General features: G+C 44.7%; 1 protein-coding gene across 10 annotated transcripts in view; it reads left to right on the top strand.

The window, feature by feature from the left end:
• LDB2 (LIM domain binding 2) overlaps nt 1-15,549 on the top strand; it is a 316,071-nt gene that overhangs the window by 255,209 nt on the left and 45,313 nt on the right. The window lies entirely within an intron of this gene.

Here is a 15,549-nt window from a genome sequence, read left to right as displayed (position 1 = left end):
GTACATATTAAACTGCAGGGTATGGATGGGTGTGTTCGGCAGAGGTGGAGGATGGTTCAATTAGCCAAGCATCAAGTCTAGACTTTGTCAGGGTTGAGCTATCTCTGTACATTTATATGATTCTTGAAATTAATTATTGAAAGGCTAGCAAGAGCCATCTGCTTTGGCACTATTTCCCTCCCAATGATCCAGTTTCTAATATGCTTGTGTTGAGTTCACGAATTCCGTGTCTCCACCGAAGGACCAGTCACCCTGGGAGAATCACTGTGCCTCCTGAGACAGAGTCCCCTGGAGAAATTGAAGCCAAAGCTTTAACACAGATAACTAGCTATTCCTACAGCTTCATAGAGGTTCTCTGTGCAACACATAACCAATTCTTCTAGTTTGGATATGAAGTTCATTTTTATTTTAAAAAGTAAGTGCTTTAGGCAAAACTCTGCCTATGGAGAACTTACAACCCCCATATATGCTAACAGGTAGCATATATCACACTTGCTTTTAGCGTGGAGCTGCACTCATGGTGCAGTAGAGGACGTGGTCTCCTTCATAAAGCAAGCTTTGTCCTCTAGAACCAACGAGAAAGCAGTGGCCACATTCCTTTGCTCTGAGTAGCTGAGTTCCTTCATTGTTCCTTCTCCAGGACCCCCACCCCATCATAACATTCGTGCTGTTACTTTATCCTTAAGTGCTGGTTTGTGGATTTTGTTTTGTCTTCATGATCCTTGGTGTACAATCAATCCTGCATGTGCTGAAAAGTTTTGGCTGGACTTTCTTTTGTGTGAATTAAGAATGACTTGGGCAAAGGTTTCCAAGCCCTATACACATTGCAGTGTGCCAGGAACTGAAGATTCAAAGACAAAAGTCATGGTATCTGCCAGCAATAAAACTGATTCTTACAAAGAGAGGAAATTATATTCAAAGTGGTAAATACCATGATAGACGTTTCCAAAGGGAATTTCTATGGGCACACAAAGCAGAAGAATCCATTAAGGAGGTTTCATGGAGGTGATAATGCCTGGATTGTGTGTGAAAAAATAAATGTAAGTAGACTAGAAGCAGGGGTCAGGGAGGACACTTCCATTGGAAGAGGGAAAAGAGCCAGGGTTATGGGATAGGACTCCAAGCAGTTTGATGATTCTGGGATAAGAAGTGGGAGGCCAGGAAGAGAGAGAAAAGTTAGTTGGGAGCCAAGTCTTGGAACAGCTGACTGGTTGGACTGCTGGGTCAGGGAATTTGCAGTGATGAGGAGCCTCAGAAAGGATTAAGCAAAGGACAACCACATCCCCTTCCTAGTATAGCGAGAAAAGTCTTTTTCCACACAGCCCCGATATGCCCAAGCCAAAGCAGGCAGGCCACCAAGACAGTCCGCTCCCACCACCTCACACACAGCCCGCCATATTGGCAGCCCTGAGCCAGGTGTTCTCCAAGGAAGAGCCCCTGGCCACTGCTTAGAGGGTAACATGTGACCTTGGTCTGTCCAGAGGCTGGGGACCAAGGTCCCCCCAGCCTGGTCACTGGGGCTTGCTCTCCAGACCCCTGCATGCAGAGCTGGCCCCTGTGGGGGTGCTGGCACCTTGCGGATGGTTGCTAGGCCCAGGGCAGTGAGGCGTGTTCCGTCATGTGAGTGAGAAGGCTGCTCTATACTGCCGGCCATTTCATCTTGTCAGGGCCTGTGAGAAATTTACTCTAAGCTGCTAGAAATGCCTGTCTTCAAAGTAGTTCCAGACTGTGTGCTCAGCTGACCCCACCTAAGAACGTGGGACTTTGGAGCCTAGACTTGGTCACTAACCTTCTGATGAGATTCTTTGTTCCACCTTTTAGCTGCATTTAATGTAGATTAATAAATGCCGGGTTTCCTTCTTCTTCACCCCTCCCCCACCCTTCTGATTGTCATCAGTAAAATGATGACTTTGACCCTGAGGCCCACCAAGCCACTGCTCTCCATGTCCTGCAGTCCTCTGCTTTAGCCCATGAAGACAGAAGGTCGTGCCTGCAAATGGGGGAGAATGGCACCAACCCCTTTCTAGACAGGGATACAAGGCACACACTTGGGGGGTTGCACATTTAAGGCTGCTGCTTAAATGTGGGGTGTGCGGTGTGCCCGACTGTATGCTGGTACCCTGACCCAGCCATTGCCCAGGGTAGCCTTTGTACTAGCCCTGTGCTTGAGGTAGGGGGTAAGTCAATTTCCCTGCTTTCTACTGCTGGGGGCATCAAGACTTGAATGCAGTCTGACCCCAGAATCCATGTGCAAAACTGCTTTCATTCTAGGAAGAATGTAGAATGATGATTGTGATAGGGCTAAATCATGTCTCTCCTGCCTTGAAGTGGGAGGAAATTTAGTATCTGCCACTAGTCCATTATTCACTTTGCTAAAAATAATATTAGCTCCCGTAAGGTTTAGCATGAGGACTGTGTGAGACAATCCCTGTAAAGGTCCTAAGAACAGGAAGTGTTCATGCGGTGACTCATTGAGCACCTACTATGTGCCCATGTGTTGGAGCCACTTGGAGGAACATGGCATTGGGCTCTCTTCTCTCACTACAGGTCCACCCAATGCTACTTTATTTTCCCAGCTCATGCATCCTGGCTCAAAGGCTATTTGCCTTTCCTGCCTCCAATCCTTCCTTTGTCTTCCTTGGTCTTTTATCTACCACTTGGTTGATTCAGGATACTATTAAATTATCGAGTCCACTCCATCTTCCTGGTGGTGTGCCAGCACTGGGTCTTCTTGGAGATGTGAACTCCACCCTTCCACCCTAAGGCAGCACTCTCAGGCCAGAGGGTGGGGCCAGCTACCTATCCAGGTGTGCTGCCTTGGAGGAGGGATGTGCAAGGCCCATGGAAGCCAGGGGAAGAATCTTTGGGGTGCAGAGGAGAAGCCATACTTTCCAGCAACCATACAGGGGTTTGGGGAGAAGCCATACTTTCCAGCAACAGCTCCTCAGGAAGTCGTGGCTACTCAGTCATAATTGAGCCGAATCTGAAACTCAGGGGCCAACATGGGACCTGGTCTGGTGAGTGGTCACTAAGATGAGCCAGCATTGTCTCGTTGCTTGCAACTGAGTTGAAGAGGTCCCTAGGACTCCTATACTCTCTTATTTGTGGAACAGCTGGGCACAACCAACACGCATTGACTGATAAAATCACTCTAACTCCTGAAGCTCCCCCATCCTTCTGTGGGACCCATCCTTTGTCTTGAGCCTCAGAAGATCATCTCAAGTGTGTGTTTTTTTTTTTAAGGTTTATTTATTCATGCATACAAGATCCGGGGCATAGGCCAGATGCACAGGAGGGTGAGAGGATTCACCAGAGACAGAGTGGGGAGCAGAACAGGCAGACTGAGGAAATACACTGCTGAGGGGAGCAGCAGGCAAGACAGGAGAGGTCTGCCACACCATGTGGGATTCTTGCCAACTGGGACCAAACCTGCGCTGCAGAGGCTGTGGACAGCTTTACAGTGCGGCGCTCAACCGCCTGCGCCACCAGGGGAGGCCCCAATATGGTTTTTAACAGAGTTCTTGAGGAGCTTTAGCAGCCACTTCCAGAATCAGAAAAGGAGGTGAGATGGGTAGTTTGACCAGTGTTGATAGCAGGTCTTTTAAATCAGTAGATTTTTATAAATTGATGCACATGCTTTGGAAAGGCGGCTGGAGATTTTAATACTCCTGGAATTTCAATAGGCTGTGTCTTTCCTGCAGCCAAATTAAACAGTACAGAAAGGATGCTCTTACAGTCACCTAGTTTCATCAAGAAAAGTTCATTTATTCCCACGGAATGCAGGGGGCCAATGGTGACCGTGTGGGGCTGAGAGGCAGCTCTGGTAACTGGGGGAGGGAGGAGCCTCGGAACTTGTGAACACAGACAAGGCTGTCTCTGCTGCTCGCCTGGCAGCACTTTGGAGGGGTGCCTGTGACCTGATGCTTTAGAGGTAATAACCTAACAGCTGTCGTCTTTTGATTTGAGATGTCAAATTGCCTGCAGTTCCCTCCCATTGCCTCTCAGCAAAACAAGGCTGGAGGAGTTCTGTGCTCTGGGGTATGAAGGCTGAGTCACCGTCCCAGGGGATCTGAGGATGGAGGTCATGAAACAGAGGTGGATTTCTGATGAGGGGCCCTCTCACTTCCCCTGGAGGTACCTGAGCCCTTTGGGGGACTGACTCGTGTCTCTGGATGGCTACCTGGATGGGAGCAGGGTGGGGCTGCAAGCTGAGGAAGCCTTGCTGTGGCAATTAGGCATTTCCAGAAACTGATGTGTTTCTCCATAGTGTCCACCATCTCCCAAGGAGGGACATAACTTCCTAATCAGGGTGATGGCACCCCTCATTCAGTGCATCCTGGTGAGGGAGCTGGAGACCAGACTGGGGAGAAGGAGCTCAGAGCTCAGAAATGTGACCTGGCATATCAAGAAATCCCATCCAGGGACCCCAGGAAGGCAGGGTACACTTAGAGAGCAGGGCACAGCTAGGAAGGCAGGGTGCACTTAGGAAGGTATAAGGCATCCTTGTGAGTGAGTCCGGATGGTGGAGCCTCATCACTTCCCACTGGCCCGATTTTGCCCAAATACTCATCGTACATTTCACAAGCCTGCAGACACCTTCTCTGTGCCAGACCTCTGCCCCCTCCAGGAGGTCACTCCTAGTGGGTGAGAAAGAAAAACAACCACGAAGTAGGAGAGACATCGGGGCCAGGCAAGTGATAAGCATGATGGCCATCATGTATGGAGCACCTACTCTGTGTCAGGAACAAAGGGATGGGCAGGCGCTCACACGAGTGGAGAAGGCACTTCCCTCTGCCCAGGGAGCTGAAGAGACTATTAGAAGTAGGTCTGCTTCTGGTTTACCCTGGCCAACCTCAGCTGGCACCTCAGCTCATCCCCAAACAGTCAAGGTTCTAGTGACCTTGAGGATGCCCCATCCTTGAAGGCTCAGCAGATGAGTTCACTGGACCATTCAGTTTCCAGTGCACTTGCTGCCTCGCTGTGTCCTCTTACCTCGGCGTTCAAGGCCTTCCGTGATCTGGCCTCTGCTGCCTCCCAGCCTCCTCCCGCCTCCCTTCCCACCGCCCACCCACAGCCACGCAATTCACCTGAGTTTCCTGAATTGGTCCTGCTCTCTTGTCTCCGAGTCTTAGCAGGGTATGGCTCCCTGGCTGTGGCCCTGTCCCCACCCTCCTCTTCCCACCCCACTTCCCCATCCTCTTTCACCCTTCGAGACTCATTCACCCAACACCTCCGACTCTCAGAGCTCTCAGCTGCGGTGGGTGCCCTGCCAGTGCCCTTGGAGCTCCCCATACATGGTCCCTGCTTAGCTCGGGCAGATACTGGGTGAGAATTGTCCCTCCAGAAGACAGGTGAGCCTGTATCCCCAAACCATATAAGGTGTTGTGAGTCAATGTTACCTCAATACAAAATAATGTTTTGTTTTGTTTTGTTTTAAAAAAAAAATCGCTCTATTCACCTGTCTGCTATCCTCGATGTAGAGCAACCTGAGCACAGAGGGATAAGCTTGTCTTTCTAGAGCCTCACAAGCCTAGGACACAGTGAGCGCCGGGGAGACGGACCATGTGTGGATGTGTGGTGATGGCGTTTGGGACAGGGAAGACTAGGTTCTAAGTAACTGGACCACATGCACACTCACGCAGGCACACACCAACTCTGATAGATTCACTTGTCTTAGGAGTCTGCCAACTAGGAAAAAAGTTATATTTTTACTTTCAAAGTCACAACCCAGAATTTCACCATGAAATCGAAAGGACAGGTGAGTGGAACACATTGATAACGTGCAGGAAACACAGTACGAGCCTCCAGGTCTAGGGGGTGTGGCTGAACCCCACCTTAGATGCGCGGAGCCCCCAGTGTCCAGTCGTGCTCTCATATCACTGCTAGTACCTGCCCTGACTTGGTACATCATTTTTACTCTAAATATTATTATGTACTTTTCATTATTTTGGAAGTGTGTTCCTTCAAATCTGGAGGAACGTTTTCTCAGTGGGTGATTATTTCTGTCTATTTTGGGGGGCTAGATTTTCTTGACGCTGCAATGCATAAAGTTTTTTCTAAGTATTATGGCTTAAGGTGACTTTAAGTATCTTATTATCTTGTATCCCCACCAAAAGATATTTTCTTTGTGTTTCCTCTTACTCTTGATCCATCCATATGCATAATTTCTGCATAAATGTAATCAGTAGACATATGATTTCTTAATGCTATTGGGTAAACACTTCTGCGTGTTTCTACATAGTCATCATGTTAACCATCTATAATAGCTGCCAATATTCCAGTGTGGTGCTGGGATTGTGTTTATTTAATCACTCTTCCAAATTTGGGGCACTGCAGTCGTGTTCGAGTTGCTATTATCATTAATACCATTTCTCAGAGTAGCTTTGTCTCACCCACTCCAGGCAATGGCCTCTGTGAGGAGAAGGCTGAGTTGTAGAAGTCACATGGTGAGGAAAATAATTGTGCTTTGAATTCAAAGAAATATGGGTTAAAGCCCTAACCTCTTTCCTGCCTCAAATGGTCACGAGCAAGTTACGTAAGTTCTCTAAATCCCACTTTCCTTGTCAAAAAAATAAAAAAAATAGCATCTCACAGTTTGGCACAAGCATAATTTATAAGGTTAGATGAGTTACAATTTCTAAGAGTCTGGTACACAGCAGAAGCTACAGAAATACTGTGCTATCTAGAGTAAGCCGATCCAGGGCTCAAATTTCACTTTTTTAAAAAAGATTTATTTATTTATTTATGCATACAAGAACTGGGGTAGAGGCCAGAGGTACAGGGGTTGAGAGGATTCACCAGAGACAGAGTGGGGAAGCAGAACAAGTGGATCTACTGAAATACACTGCTGAGGGGAGCAGCTAGGAGACAGGAGAGTTTTGCTGCTCCATGTGGGTCACTTCCTTGACCAGGGATCGAACTTGTGCTGCAGAGGCTGCGCATTGTTTCATAGTGCACTGCTTAACCCTTTGTGCCACCTTTTGCCACTTAGTTCTTAAGTGGTGCTGATCAACTGGCTTAATTCTTGGGCCCAGCTCTCGTCCACGAGCGGCTGTCTGCATTGTGCATCATAGGTCAGGGTTAAAGTGATGACTTGAGGGAAGACCACATTGAATTCAAAATCGCTAACCCAGTACACCAAGTCAGCCCCATCTAATTTATCATCCCCTATACTCTGGCCGTGGCCTTGAATTCTACACTGAGATTCTGAAGCCACATGATAGACCAGAATAAAGGGAAGAAACTGATTAACGATCGGTGCCAAGGAGGGCAGCGAAAGGGAGGCTGGGGGCTCCGCCATGGATTGGAGGCCCCGTCCCCCGCAGATGTCCTCCTCGTGCCTAATTCGTATCCCCAGTGGCTTCGGCACTACCTGTGACCTTATCGTTGTTGTTAAATAAGTCTCACTGTTCAGATAAGCGGGTTCATCAACTAGGCGTGAAGGCATTTAGATTTCACATTGATTTTTTTTAATCCTGTAATTTTAATTTCCCAAGCGAATGAAGATTTCTGTTATTATTATTACACTTTAAAGAACATTGGTCCCTGCAGTGGTTTCTACTGATAGCTGAGAAGAAGCTAAAGCTTTAAGAATTGGGCAAGATAACTTTGGGAAAAGAACCACCCCCCCACCAAACACACACACACACACACACACACACACACACACACACTCAGTGACATGAAGTGGTCCCTAGGATGGGGAGTAAGGAGCAGTCAGAGTTTGGATCCTGCCAAAGGGGTTTGCTTGTTCATTTTTGTAAGGCTTTAACTGCTAGCCAAGGTATTTTCCTGGGTCTTGTGACATGAGAAGTGATAGCCATGCACCACTCCCCCTACATGCTCCTTGGCGTCTGAGCTCAGAACAGGATTCAGTGCCCAGGGGCAGGGATGAGCACTTGTGCTTGGCAGACTGGGGTCTGGGTAGCCTGCACCAGCTGCATGTTCACACCAATGGGCAGCGGACCCTTGTGAAGCGTGGAGGTTGGAAAGGCAGGAACCTACCAGAAGACCTCCGTGAGCCCGCGTACAGCGGACTTTCAGCAGACTCACAGCCTGACGCATAACATGGGTCACTGGGGTTGGCAAGCTTTGTTACCAGCCTGTGCTGAGTCTGGTGCCAAAAATGAGAGGAATAACTTTAAAACCACTGTGGCTGTCTATCATTCCAGGGCGCCATGTCTGCCCTGTGGACTCCTGGATGTAGAGCAGTTGAGGGGACCCAAACTCCGAGAGCCAGTGGCCACAAGTCAGGGCTGGAGCAGCAGGGAGCATGGCAATGAGAGTCGGACTCAGAGCTGAGTTCCAGTTTCTCCAGGGACCACTGGCATACGGGGCCCTTCCCAGTACCACTAGTTATAGAGGGATCTTTTAAGTCCACAATAAGGCAATAAGAAAGCTCTCAATATCCTCCTTTCACAAGCAAAATCTGCTGTTGCCCAAGGTCACAAAGCATGTGGGCAGCAATGCTGACCTGGGCTAAGGCCTGGCTGGTCCCCAAGTCCACTACACAATCTCAGCCAGCGAGAGCAGGGCCTGGGTGTGGGCCTGTGTAGAGACAGTGACTTAAAATGGAGGGAAACAAAACTGTGAGGTCTCATCTGAGTTTTCTAGTCGTCCCTTCAAAGAAAGGCTCCGTCTGAGTGTAGACAGAGAAGGCCCCTCAGAGCCCTAGGCCTGTGCCACACACAGAATGATTAAAATTTCGAATGCCCGAAAGGCACTTTTAATTGCATCTGGAGATAGCAAAGGAGTATATATGAGGACATAATGGGCAATGAAAACAATTAACTCTTTTTTTTTTTTTTTTTTTTTTTTTTTTTTATAGAGGCATGTTTTCTTTCTTTCTTTATTTGTTTGTTTGTTTGTTTTGTTTATACATGCACTGGGTACAGTCAGAAGCGCGGGAGGGTGAGAGAATTCACCAGAGCCAGAGCGGGGAGCAGAGCAGGCAGAAGGACCGAAGTACACTGCTGAGGGGAGCAGCGGGCGGCAGGAGAGGTCTGCGCGCCATGTGGGACCCTCCTCTGGTGGCCAGGGAGCAGCCGGGGATCGAACCGGCGCCGCAGAGGCTGCGGGCAGCCTCGCAACCCAGCGCTCAACCGCTGCGCCACCGGGGAGGCCCGAAAACAATTAACTCTTAAGGTGGTGAAATAACATGTCCCCTGCAGACATCCCAGGGTCTCTAAAATCCCGATTTGTAAAGTCAAACCAGAAAGAGTGGCTATCAGAACATGAAAGGAAAAAAAATTATACACTCACCTGCATACGCACCTCCCCACAACAGCCGTCTGCTGGCAGAGCAGCCCTGACTGAAAACAATTTCAGAGCCTCCAATGCTTCTAAAATTCTTGGCCTTTAAAGTACAAACAGGGCCTGGATTAAAGAAAGCAATTTCCCAGTCTTGGGCACTAAAGAAGGAGAAAGAAGTCTTAACAAGACACTGAAAATCAAGGAAGATGGCGAGGGGGTGGCTGGAGTGTGGGAGGCGGGAAACTGAGGGATGGCAGCGCTGAGTGTAGGAGGGAGATCAGGCTCAGCCTCCTGGAAGAGAGTCTCCTAATTGTCTACAATGGGGGGAAATGGATCAGGAAAATACAGGGAAGATTTTAGGGGAGAGCTGTGTGCAATTTTTTTCACTTGAAAGCCTAGGCAGGGAAGTTGCGTGAACTAGGAGGGGCTTCTGGTTATGAGACACCAGGTCCTTCGCTGTGTCTGGTCCTGTGTGCCCTCTGATTTCACACCAGCTCTGTCTTCCTACCCACAGAAAGCCTCATTCTTTAAAGACTGGGACTGTTTAGACTGTGGCTTCTTCATCTGTCTCTAGCAGAGTTTGGGGAATACAGTGGACAGGTAATCAACAGATGTGCGGAAGTTGGAAGGCAGACAAACTTCTGCAAGTCCCCGGTCTCGATCTACACAGTGGCTATAAATGTCCACTACCATTAAGAGAAAACAAATAAAATTTAAAATACCTGCTATACACCTCCCAAAGGGGAGGGACAATGGAGAACTGGCATTGTTAATGCCTCTTCTGGGCAAAACACAAATTTGGTTTTATTTAATCCTCATAACACATTGGTGGTGTGAGATGGGTATTAATGGCCTCATGTTACAGAAGATGAAGAAACTGGGGTTCATAAAGTTCTGGGGCTCATCAGTGGGCACGTTTCCAGTGGGCACATTTCTGGCTGTGACTGGACCCCTATTGGTCTGATGCCCTGACCACTCTGTCATGCTGCAGAAATGTCACCTTCTAACCAGAGGTGGCTAGAAGGGCTTTGGTAGGTCAGTCATTTTCATGGGGTGACTATGCTGTTTGCCAAATGGTCAACAGGTATTGACAGGTGGATGGAGAACACTGACTAGTTCAGCAGACTGGGGTCAAGGTCCTCTCTGCCCCATGTTGTCTCATATTCCCATTGATCTCAGAGTTCTCCAAATCCCAGGCCTCAAGAAAATCACTCATCATGCAGTTTTATTCCTACTACTGCACCCCTGCTACTATACCCAGTGCCTGGAGATCTGTTTTAAAAACACAGACCAGGCCATGTCAGTCCTCTAAGGTAAACCTTCAAATCATCACCAAACTCTGCACCCACGCACCCCATCCTAGGGGCCACTTCTGTTGTTCTGTTGTCGGGGAGGGGCGTCCTTTTCCAAAGTTACCTGCCCAATTATTCACAGCTTTTTTTTTTTTTTAAGAGTTAAGTCTTTTTTTTTTTTTTTTTGAAGATTTATTTTTATTTATTTATACAAGCACTGGGTACAGTCAGAAATGCGGGAGGGTGAGAGAATTCACCAGAGCCAGAGCGGGGAGCAGAGCAGGCAGAAGGACCGAAGTACACTGCTGAGGGGAGCAGCGGGCGGCAGGAGAGGTCTGCGCGCCATGTGGGACCCTCCTCCGGTGGCCTGGGAGCAGCTGGGGATCGAACCGGCGCTGCAGAGGCTGCGGGCAGCTTTGTAACCCAGCGCTCAACCGCTGCGCCACGGGGGAGGCCCTATTCACAGCTTTTGATTCTACTCCTCAGCTATCAGTAGAAGCCACTGCAGGGACCAATGTTCTTTAATGTATAACAATAATAACACAAATCTTCATTCACTTGGGAAATTAAGACAAACAATAAAAGGGTTACATAACGGATGATTTGCAGGATAATACAACAGATGAAAATGCTACATAGGAAGTAAGACAAGTAATGAGATATGATGGAAAATAACTGAGATGGAGGGGTCACTTCAGATAGGTTGACCAGGAAAGACCTTTGGGAGAAGGTGATGCATCCAGAGACCTGAATAATAAGAGCCACCAGGCAAAAATCTGACAAGAGAGCCCTGGGCAGTGGGGATGTTGATGAGATCATGGCGGTGATGGTGGTGGTGATGATGATGGCGATGTTGATGATGATGATGATGCAATAGCAACTATTTTTTGAGCTCTTATTATATGGCAGGTTTTATTTTAAGCACTTTACCAGGACCATTTCATTTAACCAACCACTCACTGAGGTAAGGAATTGCTTCCATTTCCATTTTATTGGTGAGAAATTGAGTCACTGAGAGACTAGCCTTGGGAATTGATCAAAGAAGTTTCTCTACCTTTTTTCCCCAACATTCTCCTTGGGTTCTTCTTGTGCTTTACCTGTTCACCAGAAATTTGTGATTAGTCTGTCATATTGCTGAAGAGTTTTACTGTGACTGGAAAAATGAAAGTTTCTGTGATGTTAACAATTTACAAATACAGACAACAAGGCAGCAGCCCCATCATTTACATGTACTCTCTGGACTTGGGGACCTTGGGTCTCTCACTAACAGATGGGGAGCCGAAAGACAAATGCTTGCTTTGGAGAGAGTGAGTGAAATGAAGTCTCAATAGTAAACAGTGAGTCTTGTGCTTTGTCAGTTTCCCCAACACAAATTATGCTACAATGGGGTTAACTCTGGCTTGCAATGAAAAGCAGAAATAGTTCTGCAAATTGGGGTGAAGGGTAGGCTAACACTGACCTCCGAATGCTAAAGAACCCATAAAGCCACTTACACTAGAGTCCTCCCCAAGCAATATGGCTTTCTTGCAAAAACAGACACCCCTCCTTGCAAGGTAAACACCTCAATGTCCAAGCTCTTGCTGACCAATAAATTTTGAATAAAATCTTAAATAAATCCTTTGTTATCCAATTCAAGCTACTCAACATCCAAAACTAAGGAACCAACTTGACCTTGCTTCACAGACTTCAGTGTCCTCATTATTCCAAAGCACCTTCTGAATTCTCACTCTTCGTGTCTGGAAACCACTAGATTTGGATGTCATGGAATAATAGAACGAATAACTACTTTGTGGTCACTATCACCTTATAATCTAATTTATGCAAAAGAAAGTAATTTGGGGATGAATTGTGTGAAATTGCCATTTTTTGCAGGTCAAACACTGTTGTGTATTGGCAGTTTCATATGGTTCGCTCAAATATTTGTGAAGGAAGGACCGCCATATCCAAGACAATCATGGTACCCTGTGACTTTCTCTTCGCCACCATCCTCCTACCATCAATTCCTATTTAGCATCATAATAGTACATGCAACAGCCATTCATGACCTGGTGACTCTGTGCCAGGCACTGCAGGTCACTGTATTAACCCCCATCATCTCGTTAATAACTTAATTATTTATATTTGAATAGATAATTTATTCATAAGGTACAAAATTCAAAAAGTGCAAAACCTTTCAAAAGTGTCTTTCACAAGTAATCCTTAACCACTCCCTTCCCCTACTTACAGGCACCGAGCTCTGCCAGTTTCTTACATTTTTCCTCCGGGAACAGTCTGTGCATATTCAGAAGCATATATTGCTTTAAACACACACACACGCAGACACACACACAGCCAGGCACACATAAACACACATATGCAGAAATGCTAATATCCTATTCATACAGTTCTAAGTGTTCAGCAATGGGATTCAGCAGAGATAAATCCTAAAGAGGTGTCTCACCCTTGAGAAACACACCATCATTTTTTTTTTTTTTTGCCAGAGCTTTATTAATGGACTTTTAGGTCTTTTCTAATCTCTTTATATTATTAACAATGATGTGAAAATACCTTTTCATATTTGATTTGCACAGGAATAACTGAGAAACTAAGTTTGTAGGAGACATTCCTAGAAGGAAAATTGCCAGGTCAAAAGACACATATGTTGTAATGTTGGTAGATATGTCCAACTGCCCAACACAGAGGTTGTACCAAGTTTTATTTCCCCTAGCAGCTCATAAAATCACTATTCTCCACAGTCTCCAACAACCAAAGGTTATCAAATTTTTCTTCCATTTTCCAAGACTATATGTGAAAAATGGTCTCTCATTTTCATTGTAATATGCATTTCTCTTATTACAGGAGAGATTTATTATCTTCTCATGTACTTAAGAGCCATTTGCATTTCCTTTCTTGTGAATTATTTGTTCATGTATTTACCCATTTTTCTATTGGCTTGTTCTTTTCTTATAGGTGTTAAGGCTTTATATTTTAAAGCAGCATGTACTTTGCTGTGATATAATTGAAATCACAAATTTGTTCTCTTTTTTAAAATTTACTATAAGCTTGCTTGAGCCATTGAATTTTGTTTTGGCTTTTGTTTTTTGTATGTTAAATAAAGCAGCATTTCCTTCTTGTTTTCTGTTTGTATTTATATTAGTCCTCTTTGAGATGATAATAATGTAATCTTTACTATTGCCACTGGTAAAATTTAAGACTATTAAAATTTAATTTAAGTAATTGATCTAAATGGAATTTGGAGAGTATGAAGCATGAGAAACCTCTTTAATTAACCAATTGTGGAAAGACCATTTCTTTTTAGAATTTTAGAACATTCTAAACTAATATTTGGAGTCCTTAAATATTTTAAGCTATTTGTGGACACTAATTCCTGGTCTGTTAATTTGTTTTTATATTCCTCATCCAGCTCCATGCTTTAAGAGTTGCTGTTGCTTTAGTGTCCTGCAGAATTGGAATTATATCATTAATCTTTTTTTAGATTTCTTAAATCTTTTCTTATATTTTATCTAGACTTTAGAATTAGATTATTTAGTTTAAAAATAAATGTATTGGTATTCTATTAGAATCCTATTAAATTTACAAATTCATATTGAGGGTGTTGATTGATGACATTTGATCTTTCCATGCAAAACCTGAGATAGCTTTTCCAATACTGAGGTCCTTTATTTCCTGTGTAACATCTTGAGGATTATCTTTGCATGTTGATACTGCATGTACATGTGTATGTGCATGTGTGTGTCGTTTTGTATATCTAGAGAAGTATATATTCCATTTCTTGGTGACTCTGCATCTAATCTAATTTTGTTTATAATCATAAATATGGTATTTTTCTCCATTTTATAGTTTAATTGGTTTTATTTATATTTATGAAAGTTATTGATTGCTATATATTAATGTTATTCCCAGGCACCTTGTAAAATGTTTTTGATATTTATAAAAACTTGTTTTTCCATTTGGCTTGTCCTCTTGTGTGTTCCAGCCAAGTTACTATTTCATTTTCAATTTTTATAATTTCTTCCCTTTGTCTAATTATAATGCTTAATACCATCAGAAACGTGATAAATAATAGTGAAAATAGTTAACATCCTAATCTTTTGTCTGACTTTAATGGGAATGCGTCTAGATTTTTTCATTAAGCAGAATGATGGCATATGCTTTCAGATAGACACATTTTTCATGTTAAGGTAATATCTATTCTTATTTTATTAAGAGCTATTTAAGTTAAAAAATGAATATTGCATTCTACCCAGTGTATTTCTGGTGCCTAAGGAAATGGTATTATTTTTCTCTTTTCATTAATATGATTAAGAATATTAATAAGAATAATTGATACTTGGACCAACTCTTCTAATCCTTGACCAATCTAGAACTGAGTGTTATTAATATTTTCACTTCAAAGTTAAGAAAATTCACGTTCAGGCCTTCCTGGTGCCACAGGGGTTAAGTCTCAGCACTATCAGTGAAAGGGCCTGAGTTCAATGCCCAGCGAGGCAGCTACCCACATGGCACAGCAGACCTCTCCTGTCTCCCCACTGTTCTCCTTAGCAGTATATTTCTACTGCTTGTTCTGCTCCCCACTCTGTCTCTGGTGAATCCTCTCACCCCTCGCACCTCTGGCCTATACCCCCGTTCTTCCACATAAATAAATAAATAAATAAATAAATAAATAAATAAATAAATAAATAAAATTGAAGGAAGGAAGGGAGAAAATTAACATTCACAGAGGCTTAGTAACTAGAATAAGTTCAGAGAACCAGTCAATGGTAGAGTTAAGACGGGGTCCAGACTGATTTTGTGCATATAGACACGCTATAACACTTTATCTTGATAAATTTCTTAATAACAAATCATCATTTCTTTCCTGGAGCGAATCCCACTTGTTCCATATGTGCCACACTTTGGCATGTATCACACTTTAGTGTGTTACTGATTCCATGTGATATTCATTTCCAGTCTTTGCATCAGTATTCAAAAGAAAAACCTAGTTGAAATTATTTTTATGATGTCT

The sequence above is a fragment of the Talpa occidentalis genome, unplaced genomic scaffold, assembly GCF_014898055.3.
Source record: "Talpa occidentalis isolate TD23 unplaced genomic scaffold, MPIMG_talOcc4v2.1 talOcc4.6, whole genome shotgun sequence".
NCBI classification, from domain to species: Eukaryota; Metazoa; Chordata; class Mammalia; order Eulipotyphla; family Talpidae; genus Talpa; species Talpa occidentalis.
This window is presented reverse-complemented; position numbering and strand designations above follow the sequence as displayed.